Source organism: Ascaphus truei, chromosome 3, assembly GCF_040206685.1.
Source record: "Ascaphus truei isolate aAscTru1 chromosome 3, aAscTru1.hap1, whole genome shotgun sequence".
NCBI classification, from domain to species: Eukaryota; Metazoa; Chordata; class Amphibia; order Anura; family Ascaphidae; genus Ascaphus; species Ascaphus truei.
Genome location: NC_134485.1, coordinates 278,287,263 through 278,312,145, shown reverse-complemented (window position 1 = coordinate 278,312,145; position 24,883 = coordinate 278,287,263). Strand labels below are relative to the sequence as shown.

The 24,883-nt window shown below is 47.1% G+C and overlaps 1 long non-coding RNA gene across 2 annotated transcripts in view; it reads right to left on the bottom strand.

Moving 5' to 3' along the window:
• Positions 1–2,231: 2,231 nt before the first annotated feature.
• LOC142491067 (uncharacterized) overlaps positions 2,232–24,883 on the bottom strand; it is an 85,060-nt gene continuing 62,408 nt past the window's right edge. Inside the window, exons 3-4 of one of the 2 annotated variants that reach the window (XR_012800255.1) lie at positions 3,857–4,032; positions 2,232–2,924 (exon numbers count right to left, since the gene is read on the bottom strand). This is a non-coding gene — a long non-coding RNA (uncharacterized LOC142491067). The remainder of the gene's footprint in view (positions 2,925–3,856; positions 4,033–24,883) is intronic. The other variant, XR_012800254.1, reaches the window with a different exon arrangement.

The following is a 24,883-nucleotide window of genomic DNA, read 5'->3' as shown; positions in this document are numbered from 1 at the left end:
TTTGGGTTCCAGTACTTTATGAATAGAAAATAGCACAGCGCCTTAAAAAACATGGGTTAAGCTTCTATGAAACGCTGCATTCATTACATTGTTTTTTTTTTTTATTGCATTTGATTTTTTAATTCAATCACAAACAATTTTAAACCTTCCATATCGCTATAATGTAGATAGGAAATAGATTGAACTCATTCTTTACTAGTTCATTGAAAATAAAGACATTTCATCCTGACAAAAAGCCATATAAATGAGAAAATAAACAAGTACAAAATACAGTTCAAAATATATATATTTCAATTTGTTAAAAATGATTTATTTACAAAAAAGTGAATTTTAAAATGAACTACTACTTAATGGAAACATTAAATATCTCGACATTGTTGGTATGAAAGAGCAACAGATATTAATAACACGTTTTACAATGGAATGCAGTTCTCTTCAACCTCTAACAATATTAACAAAGTGAGCACATAATATGAACACATGTTTTAAGATTCTGGTAATTACCCGTTGTGTTAGCTACAGTATGTAAGCCTAAAAAATAGTACAGTTATCTTTTGGCCATTCTGTACTAAAACTGTATAGATAAAGCTACATTTATTCTGAACTGATGTAACCAATGTTATTGAACCCACTAGCATGCTGCTGCAGGTGAAATAGTGCTGTACCTCGCCACCCCGTTCTTGCAAGGTTCATTCAAAACAGTGGTAGATTCTCCAACTGGAGAGTTCTGTAAGTTCTGCTGCAGAATGCCAGGTGTTTCAATAATGTTGGCTACATCTACAGTATACATTAAACAGTTTTCAATTTGTCATGTTGTTTGCACTTTCATTTACATGTACTCCTTCATTTAGGCTTGGACTGCTACTCATTCATCTCTTCTTATTGTTATTAATGCTGTTTGAAGTTTTAGATATGTATGAAATGTACTGTAGTGTTTATATATTGGGTTTAACAATAGTAATAGAACAGAAACATTACTCATCCCATGGAGGCATGGCATATTGGCTGTCTAGTTGCTTTTAACCGTGTTAACAGTAGGCTTTGATTGCTTTTTAACAAGGAGTATATATATCTGTAGCAAACTAAAACAAATAATATTTGTCAAACAGCATTTTTAACTTACAAAGGAAAACAAATTCTCAGTTTACATTTTCTTTAAAAAGAAAACTGTCTAAATGTAATCTTATGGTTTTTAAGCGTCTTGTTTAGTCTAGTGAAAGCAAATATGATACCACACATGTACAGTAATGGTGTGTAAACTGATAATTTAACATTTCTTGTAGTTGCCCCAAAATATTTTTTTCCCCATACAACTAACCTTTAAGCAAAAGACAAAGAGCCCTAATGCTGCATCCAATATGACAACTGATGTAGTTAAATACTGTACTTATCTGTCTTTCTTCTCATACGTAATGGCCATTTAGTCAAATTCTTTGGCCAAAGTACATTTAAGCCTGTAACCATTTTGAGGTATAGAGTGCATTTTTTTCGCGGATTTGGATCTGCAGTGGGTCGTCCAGTTTTTTTGGTCCGCGGATTTCAGCGGATGAATCTCAAAAAGGAAATTCGCAGTGTGCAGATGGGTAACCAGGCTCAATAATAAAGGTTTAGCCCACTTGGTTGCCCCTGATCCATTTGTAAAGGTCCGAGAGTGTCAGCTCTTGGACCCAAATGTCGTATATGCATCACTGAGACTGTGTATAAATTATGCGACAATACCGTCATTTTGTGTTTTTGCCTTTCCAGGGGTGCTGGGCAGCAGAGCTTGCGAGGCTGTGAGTTTGAGAGTAGGTTTTGTGGAGAAACTTCAAACAGATTGTTGCTATTTAGTGGGGATACCCCAAAGATGTACCCGGGAATCAGGTAAGATTCTCGGGCACATTAAAGCACAGTGCTCTGGCAAAATCCAACCCTGGAAACGTTTGGCGACTCACCGCCAGAGTTCCCTGCTTCAACACAAGCTGGAAAAGTAAAGAGGGCATGGGGGGATCAATGTATCCCCAGAACGGTCCCTAGCATAAGGCGGGATGCCCAGACCATGCCCAAGTCACCCTGAACCTGGTATAGGGGTTCAGGGGGTGCTCCAGCTATGTCAGAAAGCTGCAAGGTTTTTATTGTGTGAATACAATTAAAGTCAGGGTTTTGCAGCGTGCCAGGGATAAAGCTGGTAAGAATAGGGAACATATATTCTTATTCTATCCCTGACACCAGAAGACTTAGACCTGTTAAAACACAAGACACATAAGCAAAGTGTATTTTATTAAAGGTTTTATTTAATAAATGTAAATGCTTGTAACAGTGTATACTGTATGTGGCTATAGGTTTCCAAGACCGTGTTCCGAGAGACAGGGTAGCTACCAAACTTGGCGCCACCGAGTGTGCTCGGGACCCAAAGTTGAAAGCCTCAGGGATGCCAAGGTGTTAGAACAGGAGGAGTACTGTTGTTATATCTATGTACCCCCGTCCTGGGCTAACAAAGGGCTATCTGGCAACCAATTGCCCTTCCCCAGACTCTGCAGAGCCTGTACAGCAGGTGGGCTCAATATGCTAAGAGGCAGAGGTGCCAGGTTGACACATGCCGCTTAGCAGAATCCAAATCAGTACCCACCGTCAAATCTGTGATAGGTTGGCAGGAGAATTCCCACGCGCTGATTGGGTATAGTGGTTTCTGAATGGGACACTAAAACCTATAAGAAATCTTGAAGCCAATCAGGACCTCAGATTCCAAGTTCCAAACCATCAGTGGAAAATTCAAAGATGCTCTGTGCTGAATAGATGCGAGCCAGCTTCAGAGATTCAGAGACTTTTTGAGGATGTAGCAGTCGCGGCTGGGATTACATGCAGAATTGCGTTCCAGATCTTTCATGAGTGCCTCCAGGTCATTGGAAAGGGCTCCTACAGCCGTCGGTTGTTAACATTTCGTTCTAAAGAAGATTTATTTTGTTAGCCCTGTTCCCAGTAAGTGTGTTTTCAGTGCAAATTGTGTTACTTTGTGTGTATATCAAATGCGGGAATAAATTACAATTTATTTTACTGCTTTATCTTGCTCAATTAAATGATCCCGGTATAAAAGGTGTTAATAAACCTGGTCTCCCATGACAGCATATTTCTTATTATTATTACCAATACACTCTGCAGTTTCTGAATCCATTGATGGATATGTAGAATCCAATCTGCAGATTCAGCAATCCGTTGGCGGATTCTAAAGTATCTGCCACGGATTGCTGAATCCGTTAATTGGATTCTACAAATCCGTCAACGGACTGTATCCAATAGCAGTTTTTAATAAATCTGCGTGGATTAAAACCGACCAAATTCTTTTTACAGATTTTACAGTGTGAAACCGATTTTGGGGGAAAATGCTAGAAAATCCGGGAAACGGATTTGGATGGATTCACCCATCTCTACCAAGGTATACCATGTTTACAGGTCCTAACAATATCTTTAAATATTCTCTTTACCTCTCTGATGAAGGAAGAAATCTTAATAGACTGCTCATTCACAGGTACATCACTAGACCTGCCATTTAAAAGTGGGCTGGGTGACCTTAAAACAATGGAGGAGAGGTCATAAACCTCCAAACAATGGTTTAATAATTGACATTTAGAAACACACCCAATCCTTGCAAGTTCAGAACTGACCTTTCAGGGCGCATATACATTTGTGATTTTTTACACAGTCATATTTTAACATTTATGTGACGGTGAGGGTGTAACCAGGCTCACTAATAAAGTTTAAGCCCGTTTGGTTACATCTGATCCATGTATTGGGGTTCAGGAGTGTCAGCTCTTGAGCTCAGTGATTGTATATGCATTGTGAATAATTATGCGCCAATAAAGAATGTATGTGTTTATACCTTTCCAGGAATATCAGCAAGCAGAGATCGCTGGGCTATGAGTTTCAAAGGGGGGGAGGGGATTACGGAGAAAGTGTTGTCAGAATGTCCAGAATTGCTGGATACTCCAAAAATGTACCCGGGAAACAGGTTGGAATCCCGGATGCATATAGGCACATCACTCCGGCAAAATCTCTCTAGAAAGAAATAAAGTCCCTTAGATGCTGCACTCTAAACCTAAATAAAATGTAAAACTTAACTTTTATTAAAATTTGCTGGAATTAGCCTCTTTAAAAATGTGAAAATCTATATTTTCAATGCCAGTAATCTGTATCATCCATATACCTGTATATCAACTTGGGTCTTATAAAATTCTTCCAACCTTGCTGGTTTGGTGAATTTTTGAAGTATTTGTACTTGTCAATGATATACTCATACTGTAGATCTCAGATAGAGTGGCCTTTTATGTGTCCCGATTTCAATTGCCGAATATATCATACTGTATATGCAAAGCTACAAGCAGGTGTTTTGCTGCACAGAGTTGGCATCATGTGCCATACAGTACCGCACTCAGAAATGAAGTTGCCCTGTTCTGAGGGGATTATTACTATTATAGGTTAAATGTACGCTTATTTCATAAATAATAGACACTTTTGTATAGTTAAATAGATTTTTTAATTAAAATAAAATGGTAAATACATGCAACCACCTCTATATACACTTACACTGCAGATATCTATATACACACTCTGCCGCCCCCTCTGTGTACACACACACACACACACACACACACACACACACACACACACACACACACACACACACACACACACACACACACACACACACACACACACACACACACACACACACAACACAGCACCTCTACACACACAGCAGCTCTACACAAACACACACACACACACACACACACACACACACACACACACACACACACAACATAGCACCTCTACACACACAGCAGCTCTACACAAACACACACACACACACACACACAATGGAGCTCTATACACACACACATCAGCTCTACACACACACACACAAACTGTTGCTACACATACAACAGCACAACACACACACAAACACACACACACTGCAGCCACAATAAAAATGCAGCCAGTTACTAAACGTTGCACTCTCCCCCCCCCCACCTCTACACACAACACAGCACAACACAGCACCTCTAAACACACCACACACACACACACACACACACACACACACACACACACACACACACACACACACACACACACACACACACACACACACACACACACACACACACACACACACACACAAAACACTGCACCTCTATACACAACACAGCACCTCTACACACACAACACACACACACACACACACAACACTGCACCTCTACACACAACCCCCAATTCAACTGAATCTGCTCAGAAAATCTCAGTCAGCTCAGGACGGGGAGGAGTCAACCCATGGCTGATACTTCCTGACCAATCCCCTGCCCTGTCTCAGAGCTGTTACTTCATTCTAACCAATCCCCTGCCCTGTCTCAGCTGTTCTGAAAGCTGATTGGCTGGAAATTAACACATTGAAAACTGCACTTTGCAAGCTGCTAAAATTCCGGGCATTACTGATTGGATAATGCTCAGAATTTTAACCAATCAGAGAGCAGGGTTTTCAATAATGCCCGGAATTTTACTGCTTTAGCCTATAATGTTAAATACATATGTTTTTTTTAATAAAATGTTAAACCCCAACATTAACTAGAGTATTGACAGTACAAGGTCATTTAGCAAAGAAACATACATACATTTTATATGGGCTTTTAGACACCTGCTTTCGGACATTGAGCTGCACTGTGCAGTAGCATTTAGAGTTCCCATATGCAAAGACATTCAGTTCGCCATCAACTGAACATGCACTGAACTGCAATAACACAAATAATAATTCCGTCTGACCATTAAATAAATTAAAACGGAGAAGGTTCAGCATGCCGCGGACCCGCACTACTTGCTTCATAGAGTACAAACGGAGCATCCATTGAGGCTGATAGAAACAAGATGCTGCACCTTTATGTAACACCTCTATACCCTTGTAATGAGTGCACACAATAGGAAGTAGTCTAGTGCTCACCTGGTTGGTATATAGGAGCCTGAGTCTCTGCGCATAGAGAATTTGGGATGCAGGGAGCAGGGTGCAGCAACTCCAGCTGTGAGGATCCCGACATGGGGCCTCATGCAGTAAGCGGCGAAAAGGCACTTCTCGCCCGTTTCCCACCAAAAATGCCTACCCCTATTCAGTAAGGGGCGAGAAAGTGGCGAGAATAAAAAAAAACGCCAGTTTTGTTGGCAGTTTTTTTTTCCCGCCAGTGGCGAGGCGAGAAAGAAGCGGGCCTAGCCTGAATGGGCGGCACAGCACCTGACCAGGGGGCTCGGCCTCCCCGAACCAGATTGGCCGCAAGGGCGGCCGGGGGAGGGGCATCAGCGTTAAAGCTGGCAGCCAGGAGGGAGCTCCGTCCTCTTGCTCATGGCTGGCCAAGGATTCGGACGTCCCTCTCCTCCACTGCAAATTAAATTAAGGTAAGACCACGAAAGGGGGGTCAATCCTGGGCACTCTCCCCTCCTGTATAAGCCGCGATTTTGAATCGGCGGGGAGGGGGGAGGCAGGAGGCAGGGAGGAGAGGGAACTCGTCCCCATCCTCATCGGTGGCGTGCAGCATGGGGCTGGGGAGGTCCGGCCTGAGCCTGCGGGGTTGTCGCAGGAGGAGCGCGGTAGCATATGCTTACCGTCGCATGGCTGCCCCCGTCCTCCAGCAGGAACGGAGCGCCGGAGGGGGGGGAGGGAACAGGGTTCTCGACAGGGTCACTCCCGCATGGCGCGGTCCACGGCCCCACGTGGCGCCGCGTCCTGCTAGGGGTAGCAGTGACACGGGGGGTGAAGGGGGAGAAGCGCTGGGTTCCGCTCCCACGTGGCGCCGTGTCCCGCTAAGAGCCCGCGGGTGGTAGTGGTCATGCGGGGGGGAGCAGGACAAGGGGGGCCGGTGAAGGAGAGGCGCCGGGACCCCTGCCCCCACGTGGCATCCGCGTGGAGCTCCGCCTGGCCTTGCTTGCACGCAGTGCTGCTGCTTCCCTGCAGTCACCGGCAGCCAGCCGCTCGCTCCCGCAGCCATGCAGTCTCCCCCCCCCCCTCCCACTAAGCGCGCTACCACCAGGAGGTAAAGACGACGGGGAAAGGCCTGGCCACGTGGGGGGCTTAAGGCCCTCGGTGGGGGGAATTGTGGTATGGATGCGGTTAGTTCAGCAGGCGTTATGAGATGGTAGGGTATACAGTACATCAGTAGCAAGATGGTAGAATAGATATACATATATGCGGGAGGGATATTAGACATAGGTTATATACGGGCATTTGGGCAAAACAAACATGGGCCAGATATGTGGTAGGTATGTGGTTAGTTCATCAGGTGTTATGAGATAGTAGGTGTTATACAGGGCATCAGTAACAATATGGTAGAATAGATATACAGATATGTGGATATAGGAGTATACGTGCATTCGGGCATAGATAGGTATATATAAGGAAGGATACGTGCACATAGATATAGATACACGTGCATATAAGTATATATACGTGTATATTGGTATATATATAATTTTAAAAAAATGGATAGGCAAGGGGTAACGTGTAATTTTGTTATTACAGCAGTTGCGCGGGATGGCAAAGCACCGGCACGCAGTGCTCTTGGGGAATGTATTTGCAGGCCAGAACAATGCGGCTCTTGGCGGAAGCACACGACCACGACGAGGGGTGGCTGTACCAGCAATTGCGGGCATTCTCGATGCAGGGCTCCGGAAGCAACTAGGGAGGATCGAGTAGCCGGGAGAGCGCTCAAGCGGGTTTGGAGGCCACGTGCGCCGACGCATGGCCGTCATCAAGCGACGAGGGCGGTCCTAGCGGCGGAGCACGACATCCGGTCGGGTTGCTTACAGGAAAGCAGAAGGGTAAGTCGGTGGCGACTGGGGGGAAGGCCAGAGCCTGGTCACAGGAGAGGCCGTGGGGAAGGGGACGCAGCCTGGAGGGCGAGCGAACGGAAGGTGGCGGTGGGTCTCAAAAAAAAAAAAAAAAAAGTGTGTGCATAATTATGTATATAGATATATATACGTAGGTCTGAGCACGGGATGAGGCCCAACATGGAGGGAAGATCCCACCACTGGGCGCGGGGAGAGCGGTGCAGGTCGGGCCGCGAGCTGATCGACAGACGGGCCATGGTAGGGGCGAATGGCGCACAGGGTGGTGGAGAGGAGCACGTGGGGCCTGCAGGGGGCGCGTGCGGGGATGGGCTGGAGCCCTGGATGGTGAACCCCGATAAGGAGTGGATGAATCCAGCGGGGTGTTTCAATCTTGTTTTCTCTTACAGGACAGGCTGGACCGGTCGGGACACGTTCAACCTCGCTTCGCGGCGCTGGTACGTCGTCCACGACTCGTAAGCGGATGGGGCGCCCTGGAGGGCATGCAAACAGAACTCGGAGGGGCAAGCGCCTCGAGGTTGGTCCCGACAGGTGGATCACATCGCCGCCGGGGACGGGGACACCAAAGGGTAAGCGTAAGAGAGCTGCGCATGTTGGAGTGGCTACCTCGCCAGGAATCCGTGGTTCCCCAATACCAGAGAGTTCGGTAGCGGGGGCAGCGGACAATGCTGAGGCGAGACTGATCAGCATAGTGGAAAAGGCCATTGAGGCGGCGTTGCTAGCGGCAGGCGTAGGTAAGTCTAGCGAGGCACAAGGAGGAACAACAGCGGGGGCGAACCCCGGAGCAGCAAGCGCGTCAGTGGTTACACAGGAACAGACTTCGACAGGGGAAGCAGGCGTTAGCGGGGGCGTGGGATCAGCAGCTAGCCAGGTAACAACAGAGGGGCGGTCAGGGCAGGGAGCGGGAGCAACAGCAGCAGCCAGCGCAGTAGGAGGACCAGCGGAAGGGGCAGGGACGGGGGTGCCAGTAGCGACGGCAAAATCAAAGAGGGTAAGGGATGCGGCATACGTTGATTCGTATACAGCGGTCACCCGGTCCTGGGCGCGCACCTATCAGACGAGGTGAAGGAAAGAATTTGGGCAGGGGACTATGTGGAGCTACTGACATTGCTTCCTGGGTACAATGAAGCAGTAGCGAGATCCGAAAAGAAAGGGGAAGCTAAGAAGGAGGATGTAGAGAGACGGTTGTACCCACGCACTTTCGGTAACTGGGTGCAGGCGTTTGGGATATAAACAAAGCCGCGGCCATTTTACCTCCAGACTGTGTCCTCTCGTTATTGGTACATTACACATAATTAATGCTAGGTGAGGGGGGGGTAGCTCGCGCCTCCCTGGTCAGGTACTTTTCGCCTAAAATAGACACATTTTCCGCCACGCTGTATTCTAGTAGTGGCAAGTAGCTTTGCGCTGCTATTCGCCACTCTAGAATGACGTTTTTATGCCTAATCAGCCACGGCAAAAAAAGTTGGCTAGTTGATGATGAGAGGCTGCTGATGAGCGGCGGATCGGCACTTAGAAAAACAGTATAAGTTTCACAGAGGAGTGCTACTGAGCATGGCAATATATATATTTAAAACCAAAGACATAACATAAAACACAGACAGAGCTCAGTGCACATCCAGTGAAACTCATACACGGTATAGTGCCTAAAATTCTGGGATTACCCTGGCTCCAGCTGCACAATCCATGTGTTGATTGGACGGGCAAATTGCCGATCCAATGGGGTTCCTCGGTGAAGGATTCTGGGAAACCCTCCGTAACTACACTCGTCGGCCTCGAGACATCTGTACCGCCTCCCTCCATGCTTTCTGATGTTTACATGATTTCAAGGATGTCTTCAACAAGACCCAGGCTGAGGTTCTGCCGCCACACCGCTCGTTTCACTGCCCCATGGAACTAATTCCCGGAGCCACACTCCCCAAGTCTAAATCGTACCCCCTTTCCGTGCCTGAGACCGAGGCTATGTCATCCAATATCCAAGAAAACCTCAAGAGAGGGTTCTTTTTCGTGAAAAAAAAGATGGCTCTTTAAGACTTTGTATTGATTTCCGAGGTCTCAACAAGATTACTGTTAAAAACCGGTACCACCTTCTATTAATCTCAGAACTTTTCGATTGGCTTCAAGGAGCCTCTATATTCTCCAAACTCGACCTAAGAGGGGCGTACAATCTGATTCGTATCCGGGAGGGCGACGAGTGGAAACCGCTTTCAATACATGCAGCGGCCATTATGAATATCTCGTGATGCCGTTTTGGCCTCTGCAATGCCCTGGCCGTTTTCCAGGAATTCATGAATGAGATCTTTCAGGACATTCTGGATATCTTTGTCATAGATGACATACTTATTTTTTCCAAAAACCTAGAAGAGCATATCCACCATACCAGGGTGGTTCTTTCTCGTCTCCGCACAAACAAGCTCTACGCTAAGATGGAGAAATGTCTCTTCCACCAATCTTCCACAGCCTTTCTGGGCTATATTATTTCTGATAAAGGCTCACCATGGATCCAGAGAAATTAAGGGCAATTCTGGACTGGCCGTTACCTAATTCCCTAAAAGCAATCCAACGCTTCCTCGGGTTTTCGAATTATTATCGGAAATTCATCCGCAATTTTTCTACCACAGTCCTCCCCATTACCGCACTTACCAAGAAAGGGGCTGATTCTTCGTTACGGTCCCCTGAAGCTACCAAGGTGTTTGAATTCCTCAAGAGAGCCTTCGTCTCCGTTCCTATCCTTCGTCACCCGGACACTTCTGTTCCCTTTACTCTCGAGGTCGATGGCTCTGATACTGGGGCAGGAGCAGTACTATCACAAAGGTTCACTCCTCAAGACAAACTCTACCCTTGTGGCTTCTTTTCAAGGAGATTTTCTCCGGCCAAGAGAAATTACGACGTCGGGAACAGGGAGCTCTTGGTGATCAAGCTAGCCCTACAAGAATGGAGACACCTCCTTGAGGTTTCAAAGGAGCCGTTAGCGATTCTCACTGATCACAAAAATGTATTGAATATTGAGGGGGCCCGCCGTCTGGGATCCCGCCAAGCTTGCTGGGCTTTTTTCCCCCCCGTTTCAACTATACGATCTCGTACATTCCAGGCACCAAGAATGTCAAGGCCGATGCACTTTCACGTCAGTTCTCTAATGAAGAGAAGTCCGACAAGGTTACGGAACTATCTTACCTTCTAACTGCATAATTTCCGCCAATACATTTGACATCCTGGATAAGATCACGGAAGCCCGGGCTCATATTCCCAGGAGGTTAAAGGTTCCAGAAGGACTCCTGTATGCCGCTCCACGTTTTCGCCACAAAATCCTGGAATGGGGGCATTCATCCAGATCGGCTGGTCACCTGGGTTTTAAAAGGACGCTGGATTTAATTAAACGTACCTTTTGGTAGCCAAAGATGAGCAAGGATATTCAGGACTTCACGAAAGCTTGTCCGGTATGCGCGCAGAGTAAGTCCATCTGACATAAGCCATCGGGTCTCCTTCTGCCTCTTACCATCTCTGAACGCCCTTGGACGCACATATCCATGATTTCATAGTGGAACTCCCACCCTCCAAAGGGATGAATACGATCCTCATGGTAGTGGATAGATTTTCTAAGCAGGCACATTTTGTACCCCTCAAGGGCCTTCCTAATTCTTCCACATTGGCCGACGTGTTTTCTAAAGAGATCTTCAGGCTACACGGTATTCCTCTCACTATTGTCTCTGAGAGGGGCACACAATTTAATTCTAAATTTTGGTGGGCATTATCTCAAAGACTTAGCATCTCCCTCCTGTTCTCCTCGGGCTATCACCGCCAAACCAATGGGCAAACAGAGAGAATGAATCAGTCCTTGGAACAGTATCTCAGATGTTTCGTGTCCGAATCTCAGGACAACTGAGTGGACTTATTACCTTGGGCAGAGTTCGCGATTAATTCACTCAGGAATTAATCTACGCAGGAATCCCCTTTCTTCGTTAATTATGGGTTCCACCCCAGCCACCTTCCTCTCTCCTCCAACCGTTCGGGGGTACCAGCAGCTGATGTTCGAGTTGCCAACCTACAAAACTCTTGCAGGAAGATTCAAAGGGCATTGCTAGTGGCCATTCGGAAACAGAAGACTCAGGCGGATCGGCGCCGTCAGATGGCACCGGAATATAAACCAGCTTAAGACATCTTCCCCAAAGCTGGCGCCCAGATTCTTGGGTCCTTTCAAGATCTTCGAACGGATAAACCCTGTAGCTTTTCGGCTCCAGCTGCCACCTTCCATGAAGATACCTACAGTCTTCCATGTTTCCCACTTAAAACCTTTATTTCAGAATGCACACTTTCCGGACCACCCTTGCAGACCCAATCCTGTTATTATACAGGGGCAGCAGGAATTCGAGGTACAATATATTCTCGACTCTCAATTCTCTAGAGGCAAGCTTCAGTTCCTCGTCCACTGGAAGGGGTATGGACCAGAGGAACATTCTTGGGTACCCCATCACACATTCACGCCCCAGCTTTACTCAAATGTTTGCACCGGAAGTTTCCTCACAAACCTTGGGAGGAACGTCCGGAGTTCGATCCTCAAGGGGGTGGGGAGTACTGTAAGGGATCGGGGACACGCTCCCCACGGCGTGTGTCCCCCGCTCTGGCCCCGAGTGCCTCCGCACCCGCTGTGCACCCTGCTCACCGGGCTCCTACCTCCTCCGGTCGGATGCTGCTCCGCTCTCTCTCCTCTGCGGCACACGCCGCCACTGCCTCCACGCTGCCGGGTAACACATGCAGGAGTCTTACAGGACGCGCACGCACCCAATCCTATCTTTCTGCCCCTTGCATGGCTGGTACTGCCCCCCACCTGCTGCTGGACATTATCCCACTCTCTGCTACACACCTGGCTCCCCCCTCCTCTGTCTCAGGGCCGGCCTGGACACGCATCTCAGCTTAACCTTTACCGTCTATTGGTCCACCATGATATATTACCCCAGTCTGCCCTCTCCTTCCTTGCTCTTCATAGCTTCTTGTGGCTCGTGCTGTTCGGAGTTCTGTGCCTGGCTCTCTTCTGTGTTTCAGCTCTCATTCCTTTACCTACCCCGTGTACCCTCTCTGGACTTGATCTCGGCTTCCATTTTGACTACGTGTACCTCTCTAACCCCAGACCTGGCTTTGGACTACGACTATGCTGTTTTCTGCTACCCTTGACCCACGGAATCTGGACTTCACTACTCGGACCTCTGGCGCCCCGGACTCGACAAATATCTGGCTAACCCTCTCTCACCAGACCCGGCAACGCACCCTACCACACTCCGGGCATGCCCTCAATGCTGTGGGTGTGTGTTATACTCTTATCCACCTCAGTACTGGGGACTGGTCTGGTCTGCGGGCAGTACAGTGTTACACTTCCCAGCTGAATATTAACCTGGTCACTGCTGCACTGCAGACCTAAACATAGGTCTTCCAGGCATAGGGCTGTGACGTTCATTCACCCTGTCACATTCCTCCCCTGTTAGTGTGTGGCTGGGGCCACGCACATCTGAAGCCCGACCATCCACCCCTTCTCTAGAAAGAAATCAGCATTTGTATTTTCTTTTCTAGGCCTGTTCTGAATCTCAAATGAGAAGGGTTGGAGGGGCCATATACCAACTTGTCAACCTAGCATTGATGTCCTTCATAGTATTTAACCACTTTAATGGTGCATGGTCTATTACCAATGTAAAATTGACTCCCGCCTCGTAATGCCTCAAGGCCTCGATTGCCCACTTTACTGCGAGGCACTCCTTCTCAATTACTAAGTAGTTTTTTTCCCTTGGAAACAATTTCCTACTCAGAAAAAGGATCGGATGTTCCACTCCCTCAAACTATTGTGAGAGCACTGCCCCAGCCCTCTCTGAGGCATCGGTTTGCACAATAAAAGGCTTATCGAAGTCTGGGTTTCTAAGGACGGGACCCTCTGATAGACACCTTTTTTCTTCCTCAAAGGCTCTTTGGCACTCCCTTGACCATACCACATGTGTAGGGGCACACTTTTTTGTGAGGTCTGTGAATGGGGCTGCAAATTCCGAGTAGTTGGGGATGAAGCTCCGATAGGATCCTGCTAAACCCAACAGGGAGCGTACCTGTGTTTGTGTTCGGGGGGTTGGATCTTCTTTTAGGGCAGCTACCTTATTGGCTAGTGGCCTTACTTTTCCACCTCCCACTGCATACCCTAAGTACTTTGTTTCCGCCTTACCTAAGGCACATTTCTTAGGGTTGGCTGTGAGCCCTGCCTCTCTTAGAGACTTGAGGACTGGTTTCAGCCTATTTAGATGGGCCCACCAGTGTTTACTATAAATGACAATGTCATCAAGGTAGGCTGCGTCATAAGCCCTATGAGGTTTCAGCGCTTTATACATGAGTCTCTGAAATGTGGCCGGGGATCCATGAAGTCCAAATGGCATTGTCACAAACTGGGATAAACCCATGGGGCTGTTTTGCACTTGGACTTTTCTTCTAAAGGTATTTGCCAGTATCCTTTTGCTAAGTCCAGCGTAGATATATATTCTGCGTTACCAAGGGCATCAATTAACTCGTCCACCCATGGCGACAGATATGCGTCAAACTTGGATACCACATTGACCTTTTGGAGGTCCACACAAAATCTTACCTTCCCATCGGGTTTAGGGACCATAACTAGTGGACTACACCACTCACTGCATGATTCCTCAATCATGCCTAAGTGTAACATTTCTTGTACCTCCTTCTCTACCAGGGCCTTACGACTTTCAGGCAACCTATAAGGACGGGAACGTACTTTTACCCCAGGTGCTGTCTCTATCACATGTGAAACTAAATTAGTTTGCCCTCGTAAATCAGAGAAAACATCATTAAATTGTGTAATTATTTCTAACAAGTCCCCTTTTTGTTCAGAGGACAATTGTCTACCCATTGGGATTTTCTCGTCACCAAAGATGTTCCCCCGTGGGGGCTGAGGACCCAGGTCCATTTCCTCCTCCACCGGGTGGATGAATAGAGACCGCTGCACCTTCCAGGGTTTCAGCAAGTTCACATGGTAAATTTGTTTACCCTTCCTGGACCCTGGTTGAGCGATCTTGTAATCCACATCACCTGTGCGGCGGAGAACTTCAAATGAGCCTTGCCATTTGGCTAGGAGTTTGTTCTCACAACTGGGTAACAATAACATCACCTGGTCTCCCGGGTGAAACACTCTCATGCGAACATTTTGATTGTAATGTCTCTCCGGACTGTCCTGAGCTGATCTAAGATTCTCCCTAGCAAAATGGCCGACCGCATCTAGGTGCTTCCTAAGGTCTAATACATATTGCAGGGTATTCTTAGAAGGGGACCGCTGTTCCTCCCATGACTACTTTAGGAGGTCTAGGATACCCCGGGGTTGGCAGCCATACAACAATTCAAATGGAGAGAATCCCGTGGAGGCCTGGGGAACTTCCCGAACTGCAAACAGCAGAAAAGGGAGAAGTTCATCCCAGACTCTTTTCTCAGAATCTACAAATTTTCTCAGCATACCATTTAGAGTTTGATTAAATATTTCCCCCAATCCGTCAGTCTGTGGATGGTAGACCGATGTCTGAACAGACTTGACCTCTAGTAACTTTAAGACATCCTGCATCAGTTTAGCCATAAAATGTGTACCTTGGTCTGTCAACATAACCTGGGGGAGTCCAACCCGTGAGAACAGCTCCAACAATTTGTTGGCTACTTGCTTCACCGTTGCTGTCCTCAGTGGGAACACCTCAGGATATCTTGTTGCATAGTCGACTATTACGAGAAAAAAACCTGTGTCCTTTCGCAGAAGGCTCCAGAGGCCCTACCAAGTCTACACCAATCCTCTCAAAGGGAACTGACACCAAGGGTAGAGGAACCAAGGGGGCTGGTTTTTGTCCCTTCGGACTAGTTAGCTGGCATTCAGGACATACCGCACATAAATTAGCAATATCACTATACATTCCTGGCTAATAGAAGCGGAATGAAATACGGTCCAAGGTTTTATCTCTACCAAGGTGACCACCCTAAGGGACAGTATCGGTTAGGGTGAAATGTGACCGGTAACCAAGAGGTTAACCCTCAGGCGCTTCAAGAGTCAGTGAGATAGCTGTGTCCTGTTTGTGAATAAATAAACATATAAAGTCTCAGTCAATCTCCTACATAAACCTATGAGTATCACCTTCTCCTCTTAACAACTAGCTCTCCATCGAGCACAATTGGTATTGTGTATGGAGACTCACGGTTAGGGGAGCAGTGAAGACTGTTGGGTAATAGAGGAATGAAGCCACAGACCGACAAACTGCAACTGGCCAGGAGCTTCTCTGTGCTGATTAGGTGTTTCCCCCGCAGTTGTCGACTGAACAGGTGAGTCAGCTGTCCGGCGTGCCACCGATGATGAACCGCAATAGCACACAAACCTCCCACCGGAGGTAGAAGCGATGCACCGTCGTGAAAGGAGACTGCATGCAGGCAATGGTGGTGAGGAAAAACTTTAATAGAACATCAAGGTAAAAGTCTAGCGGATCCTCTGACGCGTTTCAGCCCAGTGGGCCTATGTCAAAGAGTTTGACATTGGCCCACCGGGCTGAAACGCGTTAGAGGATCCGCCAGACATTTACCTTGATGTTCTATTAAAGTTTTTTCTCACCACCATTGCCTGCATGCAGTCTCCTTTCACAGCGGTGCATCGCTTCTACCTCCGGTGGGAGGTGTGTGTGCTATTTTGGTTAGGGTGAAGACAGTTTTAACAAACGCCTTGGTAACCAATATTTGTCTGGTGACCTCCCTTGTTTGTGTCTGCTTGTACGTTCTCCCTACCTACCAATTAGACTGTAAGCTCCTCGGAGCTGTGACTCCTCTTCCTTAATGTTACTTTTATGTCTGAAGCACTTATTCCCATGATCTGTTATTTATATTATCTGTTATTTATTTGATTACCACATGTATTACTACTGTGAAGCGCTATGTACATTAATGGTGCTATATAAATAAAGACATAAAATACAATACAATTCTGGCAGCAGCGTTTAGGATAGATTGTAGGGGAGACAGGTGAGAGGCAGGAAGGCCGGACAGCAGGAGGTTACAGTAATCAAGACGGGAGAGAATGAGGGCCTGAGCAGAGTTTTAGCAGTCGAGCAACAGAGGAAAGGGCGTATCTTTGTCATATTGCGGAGGAAAAAGCGACAGGTCTTTGATACACTGGCGACACACTTTATTCGAGCTCGGCTAGTCCCACGAATTCGGGTATACCCGGGTGTATTGAGGTTTGTGACTGTTTTCTGCCCGAGTGCATTGCGTTATTTTCCAGGCAGGGATTGAAGCATTTTATTCCCGCTGGCTGCAATACTGCACAGTATATATATATATACTGCATTACAATTCATGAATTTATGCCATCTGGTAGACACGCGAAGCATTGCAGCCTATTAAATCCTAATCATTATCATTTAACAGATCAGCCGCCCGTCAGCCAGGCATGAACCCAGGCTGGGAAGGCAAACGCAACGGGGCTTGTCAGAGGTGAGGAGCGGCGCATTCCAGGTATCTGCCAGGTAGATACTGGGTATTTGTTCGAATAAAGTGTGTCGGTGCAGTATGTTTTGAATGTGAGGGGCGAAAGTGAGAGAGGAGTCGAGTGTGACCCCTAGGCAGCGTTCTTGGGCTACTGGGTGAATGATCGTAGTTCCAACAGTAGTATATGCAACGTTAAAAATCCCCATAGAGGAGTTGACAAAGATATGTATATCTATCTGGAATAAATTCAAACTGCTCTATATAATCATCCAAATGTTCTGCATCAATTACTGCTCAGGTCAGCAGTATATCTATGGCGTATGTGTATCACATGTATCAATGGAAGGCTTTTAGAGTATCAGGTATGTTGTAGGTATGTTCCACAAAAGACAATCTAAATACATATGTACCACCCTATGCAGAGATTCTGCTCAGTCAGTACTGATATACAATCTCTGGTGAGAAGATCAGCTAGTGCATATACTGTATCTCATAGTCATCGGATAGCAACCAGATTCAATACTACAGTCAGATGTTACATAGTATATCTGGTGATAGAGCAACTGCAGGGTGGTAATCCTAATTAGTGTAGTCTGCTACTGCATATACTGTATAAGCAATACATACATGTACCTACAGCAGCGGCAGCTCTTATTCGAGCAAAAGCCGCTGGCTGTATGTGGCTGAAAAGCGGGTAGCCGCGGCGCGTGGCGGCGCACTGTGACGTCACAGTCACATGCGCGCCCGGCTTCCCCGTCTTCCCCGGCTTCCCCAGGCTTCCCCGACACCCCTGGAGATGACATTAAGGTAAGCGGGGGTTCGGGGAAGCAGAGTGGCAGAGCAGAAGGGGTACAGGGGTCCGGAAGCGTGTGTAAATTGCGCGCGATGGAGGAGGGGGGGTGAGTGGGGGAACGCGGCGGCGCGCGTGCATTACTGGCGGCAGCTGGGGCAGATCCCGGCATGCCGCCGGTATTTAGTTCAATAAGATATGTCGCTACTGTATCAAGGTATAGCATCTAATGAGTGGAATATTAATCTTGATAATACATTGCCAGTATGTCTCTCAGTGATACTATATAGCTGTGAAACAACATATACAATGGTACAAATCAATGTACACAACAGCCTGCCACATTAGTGAGGTGTCTCGCGATCTTTGCAAACAGCCTATATGCGCATGAAAATGTATGTTGGAACGCTTGTTAGCATGTATAGTAATTAGACCTAGACCGCCTGCACATAGATTGGTGTCACAGTAGAATAGTATATGTGTAACAAGGAGAGACCACGGAGGCTCATATGTGCAGGAAACCCTGCCGTTGCTACAAGCCTAACTGCTGCCTGAGTCGGAGGATGTCGCCACTTCGGATGACGTCACATGCGTGACATCCTACGTATCCCGACGTACGTTTCGCGTGTACAACACGCTTCTTCAGGGGGAGGAGTCTAGATAAACTGCTGACCTGAGCAGCAATTGATGCAGAACATTTGGATGATTATATAGAGCAGTTTGAAATTATTCCAGATAGATATACTTATCTTTGTCAACTGCTCTATAAGCCACTCCACTATGGGGATTTTTAACGTTGCATATATGTTTTTAATCTTTATTTGTAATTAATAAAACTTTATTATTTTTTTCATTCCGGTTCCTCTGGGTCAATAGACCGACTTACAGCAATGTACTGTTGGGCCATTATTGTCCATCCACTTATACCCAGCATGGAGTGCTAACAATAGGGGGAAACTTTCTGATCCTTTTTGGATCAAATCTGAAATAATAATCGGTATAGCAGGTGTAAGGTCGGGGGTTGAAAGGTAAATATGTGTGTCGTCAGCATAGAGGTGATATTTAAACCAAAATGATGTGATTAGGTCACCTAGAGAAAGTGTGTACAGAGAAAAGAGAAGGGGTCCCAGGACAGATAGTGGAGGAGGAGGTGTTAGCTGTTTCAGTCAAGTGAGATTGCGGAAGCCAGGTTGTAGAGGGTCTAGGAGAGAATGGGTGTTGAGAAAGTGTAGCAATCGAGAGAATTCAAGACGTTCAAGGAGTTTGGATGCAAAAGGCAGGAGGGAGACAGGTTGATAGTTAGAAGGACAGGTAGGGTCAAGCCTGCTGTTTTTGAGTAATGGTATAACGGTTGCATGCTTGAAGGAGGATGGAAAGGTACCAGAGTAGAGGGAAGAGGTAAAAATCTGTGTGAGCGTAGGGATTATAGAAGGAGCCAGAGATTTTAGGAGATGGGAGGGAATGGGATCAAGAGGGCAGGTGGTAGAGGGAGAGGAGGAGATCAGCAGTGACACATACTCCTCCGAGACAGTGGAAAAAAAGTCAAGAAAGGCAGAAGGAGAGTTAGGCAGCGGTGTGGGATGGGAGGAGGCAACAGATGGGATGTTCTGACGTATGGATTCCAACTTTTCCTTAAAAAAGTCAGCAAAGTCCTGAGGTGAGATGGAGGAAGACGAGGAGGCAGCTGAGGGGGGTCTGAGTAGAGAGTCAAAGACAGAAAAGTGTCGGCGTGGGTTAGACTTGTGGGTGTTGATTAGTGATGACAAGTAGGTTTGTTTAGTCTGAGAGATGGCAGAGTTGAAACAGGATAGCATACATTTTTAGTGAAGGAAGTCTGCAGGAGTGTGAGATTTCCTCCAGAGGTGTAAAGAGGAATGAGTGGAGGAACGCAGCATGCGCGTGTGTGAATTTAGCCAGGGTCTGGAGTTAGAAGGGCGAGGACGACAGAGAGAAAGCGGGGCATGTAGATCAAGAGAGGAGGTCAGGGTCTGAAGCAGAACTGAGAGAGCAGAGGGAGGAGCGTAAAGTGGAATCAAAAGCTGGTAGGTTAATAGAGTGCAGGTTTCTGCCAAAACGAGGGCTAGATGGAGATGGAGAGGGGGGAGAAGCGAGAGAGAGAAAATGAGATGAGGTGATGGTCAGAGAGAGGAAAAGGAGAAATGGAGAAATCAGTGAGAGAAACGTTTTTAGTAAAAACCACGTCTAGGCAGTGGCCATCCTTGTGGGTGGTGGCTGCAGTCCACTGTTGAAGGCCAAAGAAGAGGTTAGAGAGAAAAAGCGGGAGGCCCAAGGAAGAGAGGGGTCATCAATGTGGCCGTTGAAGACCACAAGGAGAAGAACAGGGAGTCTTAGGCGAGAAAGAAAGAGAGTCAGGATTCAAAGTGAGAGAGAAAGGCAGAAGGGGGATGAGTAGAGGTAGGTGGGCGATAGATGACCGCCACATGAACAGGGAGAGGAGAGAAGATCTGGACTGTGTGAGTCTCAAAGGAGGGAAAAGCAAGAGAGGGGGTAAAAGGAAGGGTTCGGTAACGGCAGAGAGAAGAGTGCAGGAGCTCCATGCCTCCACCCCTGCCATCAGGGCGCAGAGTGTGGGAGAAGGAAAGGCCACCATAGGAGAGGGAAGCTTCTAGAGCAGAGACAGACTGAGTGAGCCAGTCTCAGTTATAGCAATTAGGAGCATAGAGTGAGAGAGAAAGAAGCCATGCACTGAGAGGTATTTGTTAGAAAGGGAGAGAGCATCCAAAGGGCACAGAAGAATGGGAGAGAAGAGGGTGGCAGAGAATGGGTATGAGGTTGGAGGGGTTGACACCAGAAGAAGTAGACGTTGCATGTGGGAGGCGAGGACGAAAGCATGTAGAAATAAGGCAGGGACCAGGATTGGGAGAGATATCCCCAGAAGCAAGGAGAAAAAGCATGGAATGAAAGTGGATGTGTGAGGATGATTTGTAGGGGTGTGTTTTAGTGCAGGGGGTATAGCTGTGTGGTGTCAGAGGGTGCAGGTAAGAAAGGAGTTCATGTGAACTGAGAAGTGGGGAAGAAAGGAGATATGGAGATATATGAATAGAGTTAGAGACATGATGAGGCTGGTGGAAGGAGGTGCATAATTTGAAAATAAGTGAGGTTACAGCAAATATAAAAAGTAAAGGTGGCATCACAGCAATAGTTAAGTGCTGAGATGTGCAGTCTGGGATAGATGATATCCTCCTTTACAGCATAGATCAAATGCAGGAATCAGAACCAGTAGGTGTTGTCCACTTTTCCACTTGTTTACAGTAACTTCCTTTTTAAACTTCATCACTTCCATTCTACTTTAAACATGTCTACTTAAAAGCATGGCTGCAAACAGCAATGGCTGCTGTGTGTTTACTTATATACTTTTAAAAATCACCCTGCTGGCCCAGCAACTTAATTAGCACATGTGATGGACGTTAAAGCAGATGGTTTTTCTAAGATGGGTGTTGTCTTGTCCAAGTGTGAAAGCTGAATTGAATTAAAACACTTCAAGAGATGATTTAAAGACAGACAGACAATTTGAAATATGTTTTTACCTAAATAGAACTAAATAGAACTTAATTTAAACACAGCAGGGGATGATTTGAAGACAGACAAACATATCAGTCTCTATTGTTATTTTCATATAAGAAACGCTACAGTAGTTGCTCACAAAGGGGGCTATGCACTAAGCTCAATGGCTTTGCATTCTGATGTTTCAAAAAAGCAGGTTCGTTAAAAAGTGAGGCCGGGGACGCGATTCACTAAGGCCTTGAGCCAATTGTTTAACGTACCTGCTCAAAATAGCTCAAAACACCCACAGCGTACGTGATGCTTTTCCCCCCCCCTGCTAGCGTTCTTAACCTTTACGTACGCTAGCTGATAGAAAAAAAAGCTGCATTTAACATTTGCATGGAGATTCTGTATCTCCATGCAAAACTGTTACAGGCGATCGTACACTAAATAAATATATTTTAATAATAGTGTACATGAGCATTCTCATTCACCTTGAGAAAGGGCCATAAGCCCGAAACGCGTAGGTGTTCTATTTTTTGTACTTTTGATCCATTACATTTTTATTGTGGGTACGCACCTCTGTGTTAACTTTTGTTCTCAGTGGAACCAGTGCTTCGTTTTTTCTTCCTCCCTTGTTCCTGTTCATCTACTACAACGGAGGCACGGTACACCCCAGGAGTTGTGACACACCAGGCTCTACAAGTGCGTGAGTAATACTCTATATTGAGCCTTTTTCACTCTCCTTTTCCTAAGTGGCTGCAAGGAATTTGTCTGTAGCCCCATGTGTATACCATGATGTTTTACTAACGCTGAACACCGGCAGGTGTATACTGTCCTTACTTCAGTGCATGTGGGACTTTATTTTCCAGTTACTCATCTAAAAGGTACATGGGTGCTACCTATATTCCAGCCTTATTTTTGCTTTCTCTGGAGGGGTAATCCGCTGCATACTCAAAGATAATACTCATGTTTGCTGATAAATTTTGTTTAGAGCACAATGCAACTTATTTTTTCATACATGAGCAGGGGGTCTCAGGACCTGAACCGGATTGGTTTCAGGTCCGAAGACCCCCTAATTCAGGAGAAACAGGCCCCGTTATGGGGTGCCGGTATCCCCTGCACTTTAAAGTTCCCACATCACGTGACCGGGACATTTAAATTCTGCAGGGGATACCGGCACCCCATAAAGGGGCCTGTATCTCCTGAAGTAGGGGGTCACCGAGGCTGAAACCAATGCGGTTCAGCTCAGGAGACCCCCTGCACATCTACACTAGTATTAAAACACACATAACAATAAACAATAGTTCCTTACCGTAGCGGCTATCTGCTATGGTAATGAAGCTGCATTAATGTAAATTTTAGTAATAGCTGAACCGCATTGATTTCTGCCTCAGAGACCCCCTGCTTCCCGAGTTACAGGCCCCGGTATGGGGCATCGGGTGCTAGTGTCGTCGCCATCTTTATAGCGTCCAAGACGCGACGTGGGCTCTATAAAGATGGCGGCGACACTGGCACCGATGCCCCAAACCGGGGCCTGTAACTCGGAAAGCAGGGGGTCTCTGAGGCAGAAATCAATGCGGTTCAGCTCAGGGGACCCCCTGCTCCCGCACACTATTATTAAAATTTACATTAATGCAGCTTCATTACCTTAGCGGCTATCCGCTAAGGCAGGCCTGCACAACTCGTAAAACGAGAAGGGCCGAACTGCTCCAAGGAAAAAAAATGTGGGCCGCACGGGTAAAATCATCATCATCATCATCATCATCATCATCATCATCATCATCATCATCATCATCATCATCATCATCATCATCTCTCCTCCAGCACCTCTCATCATCATCATCCTCATATATCTCAACCAGCACCCCTCATCATCATCATCATCCTCATATCTCCCCCAGAACCCCTCACTATCAACCTTTGCGATACTCCCTCTCATATCACCTCTATCTCTCATACCCCCATCGCTCCCCCTCACCCACACACATAATACTCCCCCTCCAAATCAAACACACATTACCCCCTGCACACCACACACATCCCACCCCCCCTGCACTTCAAATCCTTCTCCCCCCCTGCACCTCACATCACTCTCCCCCCTGCACCTCACATAATTCTCCCCCCTTGCACCTCCAATCACCACATTATTGTACTGTATGTGTTAGGGGGGGGGGGATTGATGTATTTAATGTATAGGTACGGTTTATTTTTTTTACATACAGGGTTGATTCCTTTTGGTTTGCGGGGGACCTCTGGAGACCACCTGCGGTATCCTCAGGCTTCTCACGGGTACCAGGCTGCCGGGTCCACAGGGGACACCTGCGGGGAAGAACTGGTGGCCCCACATCTGTGGGGGCACTGTAGACCCGTAGGGACCACCCGTGGGCTCCAGACCCCCCTGGGAACCACCCGAGGCCCCTCAGACATCTGTGGGTCTGACCCGGGGCCCAGCAGACATCCGCGGGCCTACTGTGGAGACCCCATTGTGGCCCACGGTGACCCACGGAGACCACCTGGTGGACCATGGTGCCTGGCGGGACCCACCAACAGGCCTCCAGACCCTGTGTGAAACATGATGCTGGTAACCTGTAGGTCTGTTTGGTGACCCGTCAGGCCCACCGGGGACTCCCATGGGCCTGGGGTATTAACCCTGTATGTAAAATAATAAATCATGTATTTATGGGGGTGCACAGGGGGTGGGTTATGTATTTAATAAATAGAATGATGTTTATTGTGGGGCAGTGTATTGTTGGGGTGGGGGGGTAGTGGGGGAGGGTATGTAGGCCTCCCGAGTGGTGGGTGAGGGTGGGTTAACCGCTTAATGACTGTAGCGGTGAATAACCGCTATTGTGATTAAGGGGTTAGGGGACATTACATTGGCTGTTTTTATTCTTGTGTATGTTTTGCAGCATTGGAGGGGGCATGGGCAGGATGAAGATGAGGATGAAGACGGCCTTCATCATGGGTGCCTGTAAAAGGTAAGTGTAATATGTCTTTACTGTATTTATTGAAAGATATACAGTATGTCTTTAAAATGGGCAAATGCATTATTATCCATATGTGTTGTGTTAGGGCGGTGTATTTAGTTATAAAAATTGTTTATTATTTTTGGAGGCACAACATTGGTACCGCAGGCCCACGGGTACCCCGGGACGGCCACAGGGACCCCCGCACTCCCGCGGGGACCCCCGCTTGGTGAGCCGGGGACCCCCGGACCCCCACGGGATCAGCCAGGGACAC